At 38.3% G+C, this 16,889-nt stretch overlaps 1 protein-coding gene across 1 annotated transcript in view; it reads right to left on the bottom strand.

Moving 5' to 3' along the window:
- Positions 1-12,355, bottom strand: part of LOC124284511 (beta-microseminoprotein-like) — a 40,349-nt gene extending 27,994 nt beyond the window's left edge. The window contains exon 1 of the mRNA XM_046720595.1: positions 12,291-12,355. The gene's annotated coding sequence lies outside the window, so the exon portion shown is untranslated. The remainder of the gene's footprint in view (positions 1-12,290) is intronic.
- Positions 12,356-16,889: the final 4,534 nt, after the last annotated feature.

Here is a 16,889-nt window from a genome sequence, read left to right as displayed (position 1 = left end):
GACAATCTAGTGATCAACAACATGAGCATCGATCTACGCAATTGGGATACGATCACGTGTCAACCACGTCAGCGAGCCTGACCACCTGATCCCGTTAGTCGCCTCTAACGACAAGCATGGCTGAAGATCAAGTCTAATCTTCACGGGTCAATGTGTCGATGAACGTGGTTTACTGAAGATCAATTCTAACCCGGATCTTCATGGGCCAATGTGGCGTTGTACGTGGTCGGCTATACATGCAATAATGCTATTGGACCCAGCTTTAATCCTGTAAAACCTTCGCCCTTCAGGATGCTCTTACGACACGCTTGGGTTACTGAAGATCAATTCTAATCCGGATCTTCACGGGTAAGATTATAACCTGAGAGCGACCGTGGTATTGTTTCATTCGAACCTTCAGGGCAACTATTATTTTTCGAATATAATTGTTTTCCTCGCATTGCTGCTCACAAGCTTGTGTGGAAATGTCCATTTCGGCCGGATGACGTTATTGGTATATCTGGTGTCTGTCACTGAACACTTCACCCCCGTGAACATAGGCACTAAAATGGGGTCGGGTCATTGGAGAAACCGGCGAGATTATTTGGACATGACCTACGTCATGACACAACAAACAAAGACATTAAATATTCATTCTCCATTCGGTAATTCTCCATTTTGACTCAGTCACATCCATGTATGTGGGTATTAGAACACAAAATACAATGTGCGACAGTCAAAAAACGACAAGCCCTGTCCAAGATCATAAGCAATTCCAGGTACGTTCACACTATTCAATAACACCGGGAGTTAGCGATGTGAGTCACCTGTAAACGCGTCACTGTAAACATTTCTATCATGACATGTCACTCATATACGTCGATTCGATAAAGTGTGACGTTCATATCACAATTATCGGAATGTTATATTCTGGACAAAATAAGTTAAGGATATTGGTATTTTTATGATTGATATTTTATCAGTGTGTCAATGAATAAATAGATCATTATTTATAATTTCAAAATTTACGTATATCCCTAACTCTTTTTGTCCAGTATATTAATTGCCTTTTTACAACTTTTTAGTTTTCTATGCATTCAAGGGGCGGTGGGGTAGCCTAGTGGTTAAAGCGTTGGCTCGTCACGCCGAAGACCCGGGTTCGAATCCCCACATGGGTACAATGTGTGAAGCCCATTTCTGGTGTCCCCGCCGTGTGTGTTCAGTAACATTATTGCATGTATACAATATACTGTCTGTGCATCTGAGCTAAAGCTAAGTTCAGTAAGAGTATTGCATGTATACAATATACTGTCCTCTGTGAGCTAAAGCTGTGTTCAGTAAGAGTATTGCATGTATACAATATACTGTCTCTGAGCTAAAGCTGTGTTCAGTAAGAGTATTGCATGTATACAATATACTGTCTCTGAGCTAAAGCTAAGTTCAGTAAGAGTATTGCATGTATACAATATACTGTCTCTGAGCTAAAGCTAAGTTCAGTAAGAGTATTGCATGTATACAATATACTGTCTCTGAGCTAAAGCTGTGTTCAGTAAGAGTATTGCATGTATACAATATACTGTCTCTGAGCTAAAGCTAAGTTCAGTAAGAGTATTGCGTGTATACATATAAGCTAGTACAATATACTGTCTCTGAGCTAAAGCTGTGTTCAGTAAGAGTATTGCATGTATACAATATACTGTCTCTGAGCTAAAGCTGTGTTCAGTAAGAGTATTGCATGTATACAATATACTGTCTCTGAGCTAAAGCTGTGTTCAGTAAGAGTATTGCATGGATACAATATACTGTCTCTGAGCTAAAGCTGTGTTCAGTAAGAGCATTGCGTGTATACAATATACTGTCTCTGAGCTAAAGCTGTGTTCAGTAAGAGTATTGCATGTATACAATATACTGTCTCTGAGCTAAAGCTAAGAGTTCAGTAACTGTCTCTGAGTATTGCAGTAAGAGTATTATGTATACAATATACTGTCTGTGAGCTAAAGCTAAGATCAGTAACGTCATTGCATGTATACAATATACTGTCTCTGAGCGTAAAAGCTGTGTTCAGTAACGTCATTGCGTGTATACAATATACTGTCTCTGAGCTAAAGCTGTGTTCAGTAACGTAGTATTGCATGTATACAATATACTGTCTCTGAGCTAAAGCTAAGTTCAGTAAGAGTATTGCATGTATACAATATACTGTCTCTGAGCTAAAACTGTGTTAAGCAACGTTATTGCGTGTATACAATATACTGTCTCTGAGCTAAAGCTAAGTTCAGTAAGAGTATTGCATGTATACAATATACTGTCTCTGAGCTAAAGCTGTGTTCAGTAAGAGTATTGCATGTATACAATATACTGTCTCTGAGCTAAAGCTAAGTTCAGTAAGGTCATTGCATGTATACAATATACTGTCTCTGAGCTAAAGCTAAGTTCAGTAAGAGTACTGCATGTATACAATATACTGTCTCTGAGCTAAAGCTAAGTTCAGTAACATTATTGCGTGTATACAATATACTGTCTCTGAGGTAAAGCTGTGTTCAGTAAGAGTATTACGTACGACACAGATGAGCAAGAACTTGAAAAATGTACACTCCTTTGCAATTTGAGAACACAAACTAAGCTATGGATACAAGTCTTCAAATATAGTTGCAAGCAACGATGATGGGTTCTTTGGTTTTAGTTCTATCTAGCCTATTGTGTCTGTCATATTTGATGAAAGTTGTAATGGTTTTAGTTTATATGAATCATTTCACTGCTAGTCTTTGGAGATACATTACTGCAATCAGTAGTTATAATCGACACTAATAGCCCACTTGTACAGGTACATGTTGGTCGAAATCGGACGGTTTGTTTGAGAGTTACGGGTGTTTGAATTGTATTTGAGGGCTAGAAATCGTCCAAAACGGAGCCAGAACACGTTTTTGACAGGCGAGCGGATCTTCCAAATACAGCCGGGGTCGCGGGGGTCATGTACCTTTTTAAGAAGTTCTGGAGAAGAAATAGTTCCCTCTTTAAAAGGCTGTATCTCAGTTGTTCTTGGGTCTACGGTCAAAACAACTAGTGTTGTGGAATGTCGAGAGCTGATGATTCGAGCTCAGCACATTTTGGGATGAAAACTGCTGAAAAAACATGGCCAAAAACTGAAAACAAAAATAACTGCCAAACGGTACATTTTAGCGACTTGACCCATCCAGGGAAAATTGTTAGGAATTCGATTGTGCATCTGTACAAGAGATTTGGAAGTATTGGAACAATTAGTTCTTGAGACATTTGCTGTTAAATTTTGGAATTAATTTTGAATTATCTCCCCTTTGCTATTGGGCCTAGAGCCCAGAGATTTTGTAAGGGGAATATCTTCACCTCGGTGGGCATCTGTGTCAATTTTGGTAAGTGATTCGGAGCATTCGTTTAGGAGGTATGTTTGGTACAAACATCGACGGAATAATAAATAATAATAATAATCCGAACGATTACAATAGGTCTCCTGCCTAGAGGCAAGTAGCCCTAATAACAGTAAGGTAAAGATATACAGGAAGCTTCTTGCCTTACTCGCAGTGGGTTTGTTTCGAGTTTGTGTAAAGAGTAGAGTGAGCGAGTAAGGTTTTACGCCGCTTTAAGCAATATTCCAGAGGTCTGTAAATGATCGAGTCTGGACGTGTGTCAACAAAGTCAACGAGTCTGACAAACAGACCCCCTTAGTCGACTCTTACAATTTGTCAGTGATATCGAACGTCGATAGAGACATTGACGTTATGTTGGGTTGTAATGTTACATTAATAACAACAGTTGTAGGTTGTCTACATTTGACCAGGATTCTGTCACATTAGGTTGATGATCTTATCTCCCTTTGATTACATTCTTCCTTTGTATAAGGAGTTATCTCCCATGACGCTTTGCAAGCCAGCGTCTCCGGCCATGTTTATGTGAATTAAATAGGAAATAATAGTCAATCCTATTGCATCGGAAAAAATGGGACAACTAAGTTTTTTTTACTAAATCACCATCAGTGTAATGTAACGACACTGTTATAAATAACGACACTGACAAGCAGTTTGATTTATTTCTCCCAGAGCACAGACAGCACAATAAAAAGACATTAATCTTTCTCATCCGAAGTCCCAACTATGTCGTCATCCGGAGACAGGGAATTGTCTCCGGACAACACCATCGCGAGTCACAGGATCAGAACGTCGTCTTCAGTCCCGTGAAGATCCGGGGTAGAATAGGTCTTCAGGACGTCGTCTATCTTGTCGTAAGAGGCGACTAACGGGATCTTCAGTTCAGTTCACAGGTTCCCAATCATCGAAATCAGTCTTAAATCTGGAAATCGTGTCTAAACAGTAAACTCGAACTTCTTCAGTTCACAGTGAATCATCAAATCAGTCTAAATCAAATCGTGTCCAGTAAATCGAACGCTAGTTCAGTGATAACGTTGAAAGGAGAATTCACTCGTGTTGAGCTACAGTTTGCTCAGAATGAGGCTGAGCTTTCGCTTTAAAGGCTGAAATGGACTCCGAACTCTTTGTAAAGGAAGCTGAAATGGATAATTAGCTCACACTCCTGGAAACACAAAAGAAAATAGCGGTAGCGGAGGAAGAACTACAGGTTTTAGAATCTGTCGACAGACAACCAGAACAGCGATCACCGCCACTGCTCCTATCATATAACGTCCCGGTCCAAAAAGCCAAGACATACATATTGGACGATATTCAGACAGGAAATCACTCTGTTGAAATAGTCAATCAGGAACAAGTGCAAAGACAGCTCAAGTGAAACCTAACAGTTTGCTTAACCCGGAGGCACCACCATACACAACAGATTGCAACTCTCACATGCTACCTACATCGGTAGCATCTTGTCCTCTTTAAACTCACAACCTTCAACGACAAGCCTGTAGAGTGTACACTGCCCTATTTCACAGGGGTTATTCGACTGTACATGAAAATCGGATGTTGCACCTCTGCAACAACCCATTTTCCGCTGTACAGTTTTCCGCGGTAAACAAAGGCTTCACATTCTCGGTTAGTTTAAGGTATTCCCCACCTTTAATAAATGCAACATTTTAAATATAACAATAAATAACGTCTTTCTCCACCTATTTGGAACCAGATGATAATGATATTGTTTCTATTCTTGTCATAAATGTCTATTTCAAGCGGCTCTCCGACTGCGGAAAAAAAGCTTGTTTTACTCCTGATATTACACAAATGATGACCACACGGTGCTTTTGTTAACTTTTACAACAAAATTAGTCTTATTCAAACCCCTGTGTGAAGCTTTAATGCTTATTTTTTTACATTTAGCGAGAAACATGGCAAAATACAGACTGTACGCCTTAATGGTTGTTGCACCGGTACTGTACGAGGAGTTGCAGGAAATAAATGTGGCACTGTACGGGGAGTTGTATGATAATGATGACATGTATTTTAACAAAATCCCTGCTACAATGTGTTTTCTTTTAATTTTCAGGCTAAATGCGTGCTATGTTTCTCCTATTACTGATGGCGACTTTCCATTGCTACCATTGAACTCGGACTTTATTACCAAACATTATTCAAACTGAGGGGCAGATATTTTTCTACTGAGAAATAACCAAACATTACTCCAACACTGGAGCAACTGAAAACCCACATTAACGTAACAACCAGTTACACAACTAAAGTGACGTACGTTACTTCACTTAATCTATAATATACTCATTTTATCGCGAATTTTGTGAACATCAATACAATGTATTATGAAACCATTATTTGCAATAAATGATTCGTTACAACTGGCAAGTTAATCGTGACAATCAAGTACACAACACACCTATGGCAAACTTCCCCAAGTCCGGCCACCTCTGACGTAATGATAATTTCAAATACATTGAAAGTTTCGGTTTAATAAAAAGAAATCAGAATGTTTATTCATAATATGGCTATACTATTTGGCTATTCTTTCTCAATAATCATAATTTATGCATTAGCGATTACACAGAAAAACTTAAATAATTGTGACTTTGCATACCCTAATGACCATGCTTCTGTCACTAACTTTAATTTTTATCAGAAATATTCGAGTGTATTTATGTGAAAATATTCTTCATTGTCTAATACTCAATGTGTGACTGTGACATCAAGAATCATTTCAACGAATATTTTAAATCTAATGATGAATGGACGGACAACGGATCGAAGCTGTGAAATTGTCCCAAACATGTGAATTCCTGCACTCAAAATTTATGTTCTAGTTTATCCATGTATAAAACTGCATATAGGTCAAAATCGAGAAAATTACGCCATTTTCAATACTTTAGTATATTGTGACATAATCATAGGTTGTTATTTATAAGATTGTCTGTGAAAATATTCTGTCTGTTCAAACACTGCCAGAACGTTAACTTCGGCGCCTGTACATTCTAAAATCGTGGTAGCATCTCTTGTGTTTATACATGTAATCCATTGCTTCGACACTCCGACAGACATCACATTCCCTGGTGTCATCCTTACCCGAACAGGTCTTGCGATGACGCACAAGGTCTTTTTGTGATAAGTTCGAATTCTTACAACCTGGACACTTCTCTGGTTCTAAAACCACGATGTTGATTTACATGAGATTTGTAACTCGACAGTTGGTTGAATTTCTCATTACATACAACACATTCGAATCTCCATAAGTTTCAAGCCATTCTTAGTTTTGAAGCTTCGCCCGCATCCATCGCACAGGAGTGTCGTAGTTTTAGCTTTAGTAGGCACTTGTGACAACTTGTGGCGAATTTAAGGAAAGACAAGACACGTCGATGGCCTCAACATCCGTTTCTGAAAATAATTTAAGCCGTGCAGTACACCATACCGTTTAAAGCAAACGGGTATTTAGTATTTGGAAAGGACATAATTCCACATACACCTGCATGTTAACTTTAACTAAATGAGTGTTCAAAACATAGCATATGTCGTGACTGTGATGTAATTAGTGAAGAAGTATGAATACTATGCAGAGTTGTGACTTTAAATTGCAGGTCATAACCTTGAAATGTGTAAAAAGTGCTAAAATACGAGGGGCGATAAATAAAATGGAGAATCACCAAGAAAACATTGGACATCGAGAATATAGTTAGTCTACGTACTTTTTGATCGACCCTCGTAAATCTATGTAATGTATGTATGAAAAGTGCTTAGAATAAATGTATGTAATGCATGTAAATTGCTCAGTGTGTGAATGAAATGATTGAAAGTTGCTAGTGATTGATTAATTGTATGAATATATGAACGAATGTACGACCATCTTGCCAGCCGAAAATAACCTTTTTGACATGTCCCCCAGATTTAACCCCCCACTGCCATTGTTTCGCTAATCCTTTTTAAATTGGCAAAGGCTAAATGTTGCGTCAGGCCGACGTGCTAGAAGGGGCTGAAATGAGGAAATTAACTCGGTTGTCGGTCTGGCGGTCCCTCCCCCTTAGCATAAGTGAAAGGGATAACAAAACAAAGAAGACAAGTATGGTTGATCAAAGAAAGAAGATAAGAAAGTCATGTTTATGCAATCATTCATGCCACACAGACAATGTAGAAGATCTATTTGTTTTCAACGTATAAACATGACTTACTCAGCATCTTAATTAGGATGCTTTGATCAACCATACATATTATGTTTTGTAGTATAAACATGACTTTCTTGTCTTCTACTTTGATCACCTAAGCTTTTTTCTTGTGTTAGCAAGACCTGCTTATCTCATCTTATTCTTTTTTGCAATGTTGTATATTAACCTATGCAAGTTTCACACTCCGCGTGAAAATGACAAATCTTCAGGGAGCTGAGTTTGTTACTTCATAGAGGCGGTCAACAAGTGCTTCATGCAGGATACTGATACAGACTGAATGTCAAGCGTCAAGTGTGTCATTCCTGGCTGCAATGGAACATGTAGCACCATCGGAGACCACATTACATCCACTACTCCGCACACTCATCTCCTGTTGAGAATGCAGATCACATCAGAATTATACGTAGTAGGGGTGACTATTGAGGGGGAAACAACTATTGCGATAGCGATAGTCTGTTGCGACCAACTATTGCCATAGTATTGCAATAGTTTTTTTCTCGTTGAATTTTCTCATTTCATGTCATTTTCCAAATGAATGAATAGTTTATATGAAATCGAAACAAGTTGAAGTAGTTTCAATCTCTTTTAATAACTGACAATAAACTTGAAACCCAGATCAAGTAAACAGTTAAAACATAAACTCAATGAAGCTGCAAGTCTGCACCAAAACAATATAAAAATACAAAACAACATAAATAGTTAATAAAAATAAAGTCAATTACTAAACTATCGATAGTCACACATTCTATCGATGCATCGATAGTCGTTCGTTCTACCATCGATTAATTGCCATCGCAGACTCAACAATTGCAATCCATCGATAGTTCGATGCATCGTCACAGCCCTAATAGCTAGAATGAGGGAAATTGTCAAGATTCACATCACTCCTGTCCAGCAGATCTTTAACGCTGAACTCAACCAAACTGACAAACACACAGCAGCCACCATGCCGTCCTTTGCCAGTGTACAAGTCGCCTTGACTAATGTGACTGATAATAGTGATGATATTGGCATTTTAACTTGTTGAATATATGATATTATTAAAGTATAAATCGTCAGTCCAAGAGTTTATTTTCATTAGTGGAGGTATACCTCATTTGTGGACGAGTCTACTTTTCTAAAGGTATAACAGCATTAACGTGCAGTCAACCCTAAATAATTCACCATATCTTTAGCCTTGGCGGTACTCCCCTACTCCCTGGAAAATGAGCTCTCCTGGGTTATACGAAATATGATATATTTTAGCCTTCTCGGGACGACACCCTACGGGCCAGAGGGATGTGACGATTATGCTCAGTTCACTCAATATATTGCACTTATTTCTTCACGCTTTTATTTCTGAGGAGTCTACACGTCTAATTGCACTTCTTTGGTTTACTTCCACTGAGAAAATATCCTAAAACGTGTAACGCTATTTCGATTTGCGTAGTGATCCTTTGTTTACATAGGTTATGCGATTCCACCTGATGTCATCGAAGCCCAATGGAGAGCAAGCAAAGCAGTCATTTTCATGAATAAATATGTATTTTCATGAACCTGGATGTCGCAGGTGTATATGAATATCTCTATAGTAATACAAACCAACACGAAGAGTGCCCTCAAAAGCTTGCATGAGGCCAGTCTTTTCTAATTTACAAATATGCAGCGTTTACAGTTATGTATGGTGGCTCATTCGGGCCATCGCTTTATCGCCCTGAAGAAATCAAGGCGATATCGCAACAAAGCGATAGTACGACACGATATTGCGATATGGCGACACGATACAGCGATATTGCGATACAACCAAAAACGAAATAGCAAAATCACGACACGACATGGTTATAACAAGACACGATATGGCGATGCGACACTAAATGTCAACAACTCGACAAGCAGTGGCGATAACACGACACGATATGGCGATAACACGACACGAAATGGCGATAACACGACACTATATGGCGATAACACGACACGACATGGCGATGCGGCAATATTGCGATATTGCGATTCTGCGATATTCCGATACGGCGATATTGCGATACGGCGATATTGCGATATGTTCACTTGTTAGATCTGCGCATGCTCAAACGGAAAACGAGGCTCATTCGCCATTTGCAAAGTAAAGGGAAACGGGTATGTATTTTCTTACTGAATGTCCTACATTATAACACTCATTTGTTTTCATGTGCATTGATTGTTTTTGTTGTTATAAACAGACAAAAAAACGATGCTAAACTTTGGGCATCCCGCATACCACTTTGAATGTACACAACGTATACAAGAAGATTAGAATTGTATTTCCACATAATATGCATAATAGTGTGTAAGCATAGGACTGCGTATTGATTTGTTTTATCTGACACTCTTTGAAAAAAGAACTTGCTCAAAAACCCATTTCTACATTGAAATATTTGCATCCGAATGGAATACGGTAAGCCAAATTCTCTCATTTTGGCTAGCTATGCTAATAGTGTGTGAATGCGACCTCACGAAATTTTACTATGTTATGTTAAGCACGTGGGTCTTCAGCATACAGTGTTGTTTACTCTTTATTATAGAAATCATCCAAAGCAAGATGAAGGGGAAACTTAAGCACTGGACGAAAGTGATACAAATGTCTCAGTTTGAAAGTGATTTTCCTCAAGGCTTTCTCTGTTTTGCATCCCACTTGGAATTTGTCCAAGCTGCTAGCTTTTGTGGAGACAATAACCTAGATGTCATTGACTTGTATGAGATCAATGGTTTCAATCTGTTAATATTTTTTGATGAAGCTGATTTGTTGCTATGCAAAACATTCTGTCTTGATCAATTCTTTACGTTTCTTGTCTACACTGTGACATCATCAATTTATTAAAAGGTGAGTAGTAACTGGACATAATATACAGTTCAGCTTTCAGAGTTTAACAAATCAGCACAAAACCAATTAAACTATTTATGTTTTCAAGAAAACATTCTTACTGCAGTTTATTTCAAACCGCATTGTGCAGTATTCATTGCAAAGATCGGCATTGTGGCATTTTACAAATAACGCAAAGATACCTTAAAAAGGCAATTGGGCTCATGGGTCTAAGCAACCTAAGCTTCTTTCGCACCTCGAAATGGTGCCTGAATAACCACCCAAAATGACTCTGACTGACCCAAATGTTGACTTCATCATGATACTAGCCATAACAAAATACACTGATTAAACACTCACTACATTCTACTGTTTCAATGCTTTCATTTAATATCAAGTAAATCACTGAACAATGTCATCTTAAACATGGAATTATTTCGCTTCTGGTTCGGATCCCGATGCTTGTTCATTGGTGCACAAGAATTAAAAAATGCATCGACACAACACAACAGAAATCACCTTCCACTTGAAATTGTACAGCAAAGAGCATGCACTGTCTGGCTATAGAAGTCCAGATTATTTTCGGAAATCGGCATCCGTTTTGAAGGGGTTTCAAGGTCAAATCACTACGCCACGTCTTGACGCTGCGACACGGAACATCGCCATTAAAAGAATGCACGCTGGAGATTACCAATCTTCTCTTGCCAGGCGTCTGAATGTTAGTCTGTGCACGATATCACTGCTTTTAGCTCGTTACAACCAAACAGGTATAACAAATGACCGTCCCCATACAGGCAGACCTCCAGTACCATTGCAGCCCAAGATCGGTACATCCGGGTACTACAATTGCGTGATCGTACTGCCACGGGTGAGGGCACACAGCAGCCAGGGTGCCTGGACCTCGGAGGATATCCGGTCAAACTGTACGGAACAGGTTGAGAGAGATTGGACTGAGAGCCAGGAAACCCGACGTCGGGACCAAGCTACGTCGTCACCATCGCGTTCAACGTCTCCGTTATCTACAATAATCCACTTGGTTGTATAGAAATTACCTTCTTCTAAACTGATGTAAAAATTCATGTACTAAAGTTTATTTGTGGACGAGTTATACATGTTTTAAAATACAATTTCGCAACAGATTTCTGGGTTATGCGTTTCTTTTTTGCAATAGTATATGTTGGTCATGGAATCAGAGAAGGCTATTTGGCTCATTGCATATTCTGTGCTCTCTGAATTGTAGCTCATAATATAATTATGTGACCATAATATCAACTTCAGTTTAAAAGGGATTCTTGAACCCCCTGAGTCTTTGTATCACCTCGAATACTACATATTACAGTACACAGAATCTACAAAGGACACTGCTATGTACTTCTCATCAAATGTTTAGACTCACTTGTGTAAATATTACTTCAGTCAACTGTTCAAAACTAAATTTGGCAAAATATTCCATACAGTTTAGGAGAAGCCTACTAGACATAAATTGATGTATTGTAAAACAAATTCGTAACGTTGAAAAGCTTATTGTCATGAGTTCAGTAAATGATGAAAATCAGGGATTAAAATTGGTGGATTCTTAACAAAACTTTACACCACAACGTAGATGTTCAAATGCACGATATTTGCAAATGCTTTTCAACAATTTGATGCATGATCCTCGTGCAATTCATCTGCATTAAGTTTGCAGTTGGTTCCCCCAAGTTAGAGGAAAAAGCAATCTTCGATGTAACTAAATATAGATATATACCTAACATATAGTGAGCGTTTTAAGTGAGTCTAAACATTTGAAGAGATGTATATATCTTCATACTTGTTAATGCTGAATGGATTGTTATCAAAGACAACAAGCAAAACTATTAGTGTAGATATAAGTAGCTGGAGTTGAAAGATGCATGCAGAGCAACGTACCTGTTTGGAGGGAGAAGATTCTTACAATGGTTTGAACTGATAGTAGAATTAAAAATATAGGCGGCCTATATGTATGGATATATCGATTTATTGTGATTGTATTGACGTAGAATGGTCTGGTTGTTCTCAACAAAGAACGTTCCTGACTGTTCATGGCGACAGATGGCACACTCATGCAAACGTGGTGTCAACTTAAAGTATTGTCACAAGGGGAAAAACCTCAGAACAGGTCCATGTTAAAGACAACGTCTGAATGATCTCAATGCACAGTTAACAATAAAGGCGCCCTACACATATCAATATAGTCATCTATCGTGACAGTATTGACGTATATATTCATGGTAGAAGATGACAATGAACAGTCACTGTATTATAGGCCTCTCGTAAAACTTCACGACGTTTTTAATGAGATCTAGTTGATTTGCTAAGCACTTAGTAACCTAGGGCTTAGATTTTCGAAGCTCTCTTAGCACTAAGATTGTCGTAAGTTAATGTTAATGTATGGCGCTTACGACTATCTGACTAAATTCCATACGTCAAAGTCAGAGATTAATGACATCTTGGAATGGAATATCTTCACCACCACCTATTAATTAGCACATAATGGACAAAACACTTTCCGTACATGCATACACCAAGGAACAAATATATAAATAGCCCAACAGTAGAGATTGATATGACGTTATGCATGGTGGTCAGATTCCGATATGAGATCTCTCTATATTTTTATAATGGTAAACCCTTGCTGTCTTACAAACTCTGTTTGGAATTTTAGTTCATGGCAGGAAGTCAATGTATAATTTTTGGGGTACATTGAATATTTTGATTTGAGGTTCATTTGTCTCAGGCGGTCATATGTATGAGAAGAAGCTGTTCGTGTTAACAGAGGTATCCCAATTGTGTAGATCGGTGCTCATGCTGTTGATTGCTGGATTCTATGGTCCAGACAGATCGCCACCATATAGATTGAATATTGCTGAGTGTGGCGTTAAACACCTAACCAACCAATCAACATTTCATGACTTTGGCTTTTCATTGAACATCCTCCGTATTCGTCAGATTTCCAATACTGGCCTTCAGCAACCAATGCTTGTCGTAAGAGGCGACTAACGAGATCGGGTTGTCAGACTCGCTGACTTGGTTGACACATGTCATCGCATCCCATATGAGATCGATGCTCATGTTCTTGATCACTGGATTGTCTGGTCCAGACTCTATTATTTACAGACCGGCGCCATATAGCTCGAATATTGCTGAGTGCGGCGTAAAGCTAACCTCACTCACTCACTCAGATTTCCACCTCTTACCAAACTTCAAGACAGAAGTGCCTGGTAGTAATTTTGCAATTGATGAGATCATTACATCTGAGGAAGAGCTTTTACATTATCACGAGGAAATCTTCTACATATGTAGTCGTCACGATATGGCTGAAATATTGCCGATGTGACGTTAAACAACCAATAAACTTTGTATTTTTTTACTCTTTTAACTATTACATATATGAAAGATTTGTGGTCAGTCTTATGCGGAAGACCAAATTCATTCCTTAAAAACTTGAGGTTAATTAGTACCGAGCGATTAAAAGTTGCCAAAAAGTCGCCTGCTTCCCTCTCGCCGCCAACGAAACCACAGACAGGTTACTTAACTCTGTCGCCAGAGCACTGCAGTGACGTCATATGAGGAAGGATTTTCAGTTAGTTGTATAGAAAGTGTGTAGCAAGCTCGTCATTTCGATGATTTCTCGACATCAACGAAGACATTCCAAATCGTTGCGTTGTCGTCAATTGCTCCTAGAGGTCGGGCGATGGTATAGCCATACACAGATTTCCACAGGACCCCGCAGTTCGTGCAAAATGGGTTATGTTTGTGAGTGCGATGCGAGCGTTGTGGAAACCTGAAACGATATCTTACTTGTGTTCAGATCGCTTCACGGAAGTTAAAGAATCAAAACTACTTACTAGTCGTAGTAAAATATGTATATGATTGATGACCATAAAGATTTTCCATGACACAACTTGTAACATAACGATTTCTGCCTCAGAAGCGAGATTGTGGTCGAAGTAACAATAATACTATAAGTAGTATTATATTGACAGCCACTTCGCTTCCACGAGAGAAATTGTTATACGCTAAGTCATGCAAAATCCTATTGGCCATCAATCAAATACATATTTTACTACCAGTAGAAAGTAGTTTTAATTTTGTAACTCGGTGAAAACAAACCTAAATAGCATTTATCCTCAGACTGGCGGATGTTCTCGACAGGGCGCAGCCATTTTTGAAAATCGTGAAGTCACGGGATAAAGTCTGTTAGAATTAATGAGATTATGGTTTGTTTTCATCAAGTTAGAAAATCAAAACTACTTTCTACTCGTAGTTAAATATGTATTTGAATCATAACCAAAACCATTTTGCATGACACAACTTATAACATAAGGATGAAGTGAGGTGGGGGGGGGGGGGTCGAAGTGACAATACTGCGCGATAGATACTAGTCAATGTACGTCTTTATATTTGGTCTTATAATCCTAATTAGTTTATTATCATTTTGAAACTAAATAAGAAGCAGACGATCTGCTGATACTTATAGTGCATTTATAACAGGGCTGTAATACCTAGACATTTTATAGTTTGCCATGAATCATAATTCGCACACACACCCTAGTGTATGTCTCCTTACACTTCACGGCGAAAACAACGATTCTGTTGAATGCTACGACAAATGAATAAAAACAAAATGCAAATATTAAAATTAAAACAAATTAAATTTATAGGAACAATGTCAGGCTATTACCTTGTTCGAGGAATGTCCCCATCAATATCTACAAAAACGAGTGACATGACATTTATTTGCAGCTGTTCCAAGTAATGTGTCTTTTAACAGTTTAGTATACGAAAAAGTGATATATCGTTTCAGGTATGTCACATTGGTGTATAGTCTCATTGGTTACCCAAGATAGCACATCTGGCAACTAATTGCATAATGTCCGCCATTCTTTAAAAACGTTAATTTAGTTAGCCAATAATGAGCAATCAATCACTGTATGGGAGGTTGATCACTGGATTGTCTGGTCCAGACTCGATTATTTACAGACTGCCGCCATATAGCTGGAATATTGCTGAGTGCGGCGTAAAACTAAACTCACTCACTCACTGTATGGGAGGTTAATCATTTGTAGGAAGGACGTTGTTTTTACGCAGACACAGACACGACAGAGTGTATTCAGTATAGATTAAGAAATCTACTTACATAAACACTACCTTTTGACAAATCCGCTGTGTAAGATAAAAGTAATTAATCAATCGGCGTGTTATCGGTTAATCCTTTTGATCCATGTTTATGATGTTGAATATTTACTCCAGACACAAGAAATGCCAAATAGGAACCTTTGTCGGTAATCTAAGTGGTGTTACCACTGATTATACTTGTTATAAATTCATTAACTGACCATCAAGTGAGTGATAACAAATAACATGTGTAGGTTTATACCACCTAACACGGGTTACAACGAGGGAGTATTAATTGCTGTATTGCATGTGAAAACTTATGGGCCGACACTGTTTTGAGAATACAAACAGAACGTCATTGTTGCATAAGAAATACATATAAGCATTTGCTGTGTGCTAAAACTGTATGTACCTATTTACCTAAGTAAAATTTCAGATTCTTGTAGCAATGGCAAAATAGGGTTGTTTAGTTTACCGATTCAAATAAATCAAATGTCAATTTTTAATATCATACGTAATAGACGTCATATTTTTACATGACATGATAAAATATAGAGGTAAAAAACACAGAAATGGGATCAATTTGGATCAGTCATTATACAAATAAGGCCCAACAACACCAAGTGATTTTGACAGAATCGTCTATGAAAACAAAGTTGTAACTCGAAAACTAGGCAAAGCAGGAGACAAAATTATATGACAGAAGATTGTGAGAACATATAGCTTTCATTTTCCACAACAGCTGTCACGATTTCAGGTTTAAACAAACCTGTAAACAAGATAATTTTCCCCCTGAAATGTAGATGAATTCTGCATCGGCCCTCATTCTATTCCTCATATGACGTCACAGAGACGCCCCGCTCTGATTGGTTGAAATTTCGTTCGCGGGTGAGAATTGTGCACTGTTGTCAAAAAGGTCGATTTAAGTTGATTAAAGATCGAAGTGAGTAGTTTTAATGACGGGGTTTCATTTATAGCGATGCCAGTTAGTGATTTATGTATTTGTACCCCCCTAGACTATATGTGATCTTTGAATAATAACTCACTCACTCACTCTACATATGTAGCATCCAGGTCCCAGCACTGTTGGCAGAAATGAGTGGGCCTAGTTATCTTGCCACGCCGAAGACCCGGGTTTGAGTCTCCACATAGGTACAATGTTGGAAGCCCATTTTTTAGTTATATCGATGGAATATTGTTAAAAGCGACCTAAATATGTCTCATTCTCTCACTGACTCAGAGTATTGACTGTCGTGCCATTTCATAAATTACGCCAGGATTGAACAATGTTTGATATATTATACTTAGATTACGAATAAAAGTAGTATAGGGAATGGGGGTTTTGGACCAAGTCCAACAAAAGCCTCTGCA

The sequence above is a fragment of the Haliotis rubra genome, unplaced genomic scaffold, assembly GCF_003918875.1.
Source record: "Haliotis rubra isolate DU_JTF1 unplaced genomic scaffold, ASM391887v1 Scf338, whole genome shotgun sequence".
In the NCBI taxonomy this organism is placed as follows: domain Eukaryota; kingdom Metazoa; phylum Mollusca; class Gastropoda; order Lepetellida; family Haliotidae; genus Haliotis; species Haliotis rubra.
This window is presented reverse-complemented; position numbering and strand designations above follow the sequence as displayed.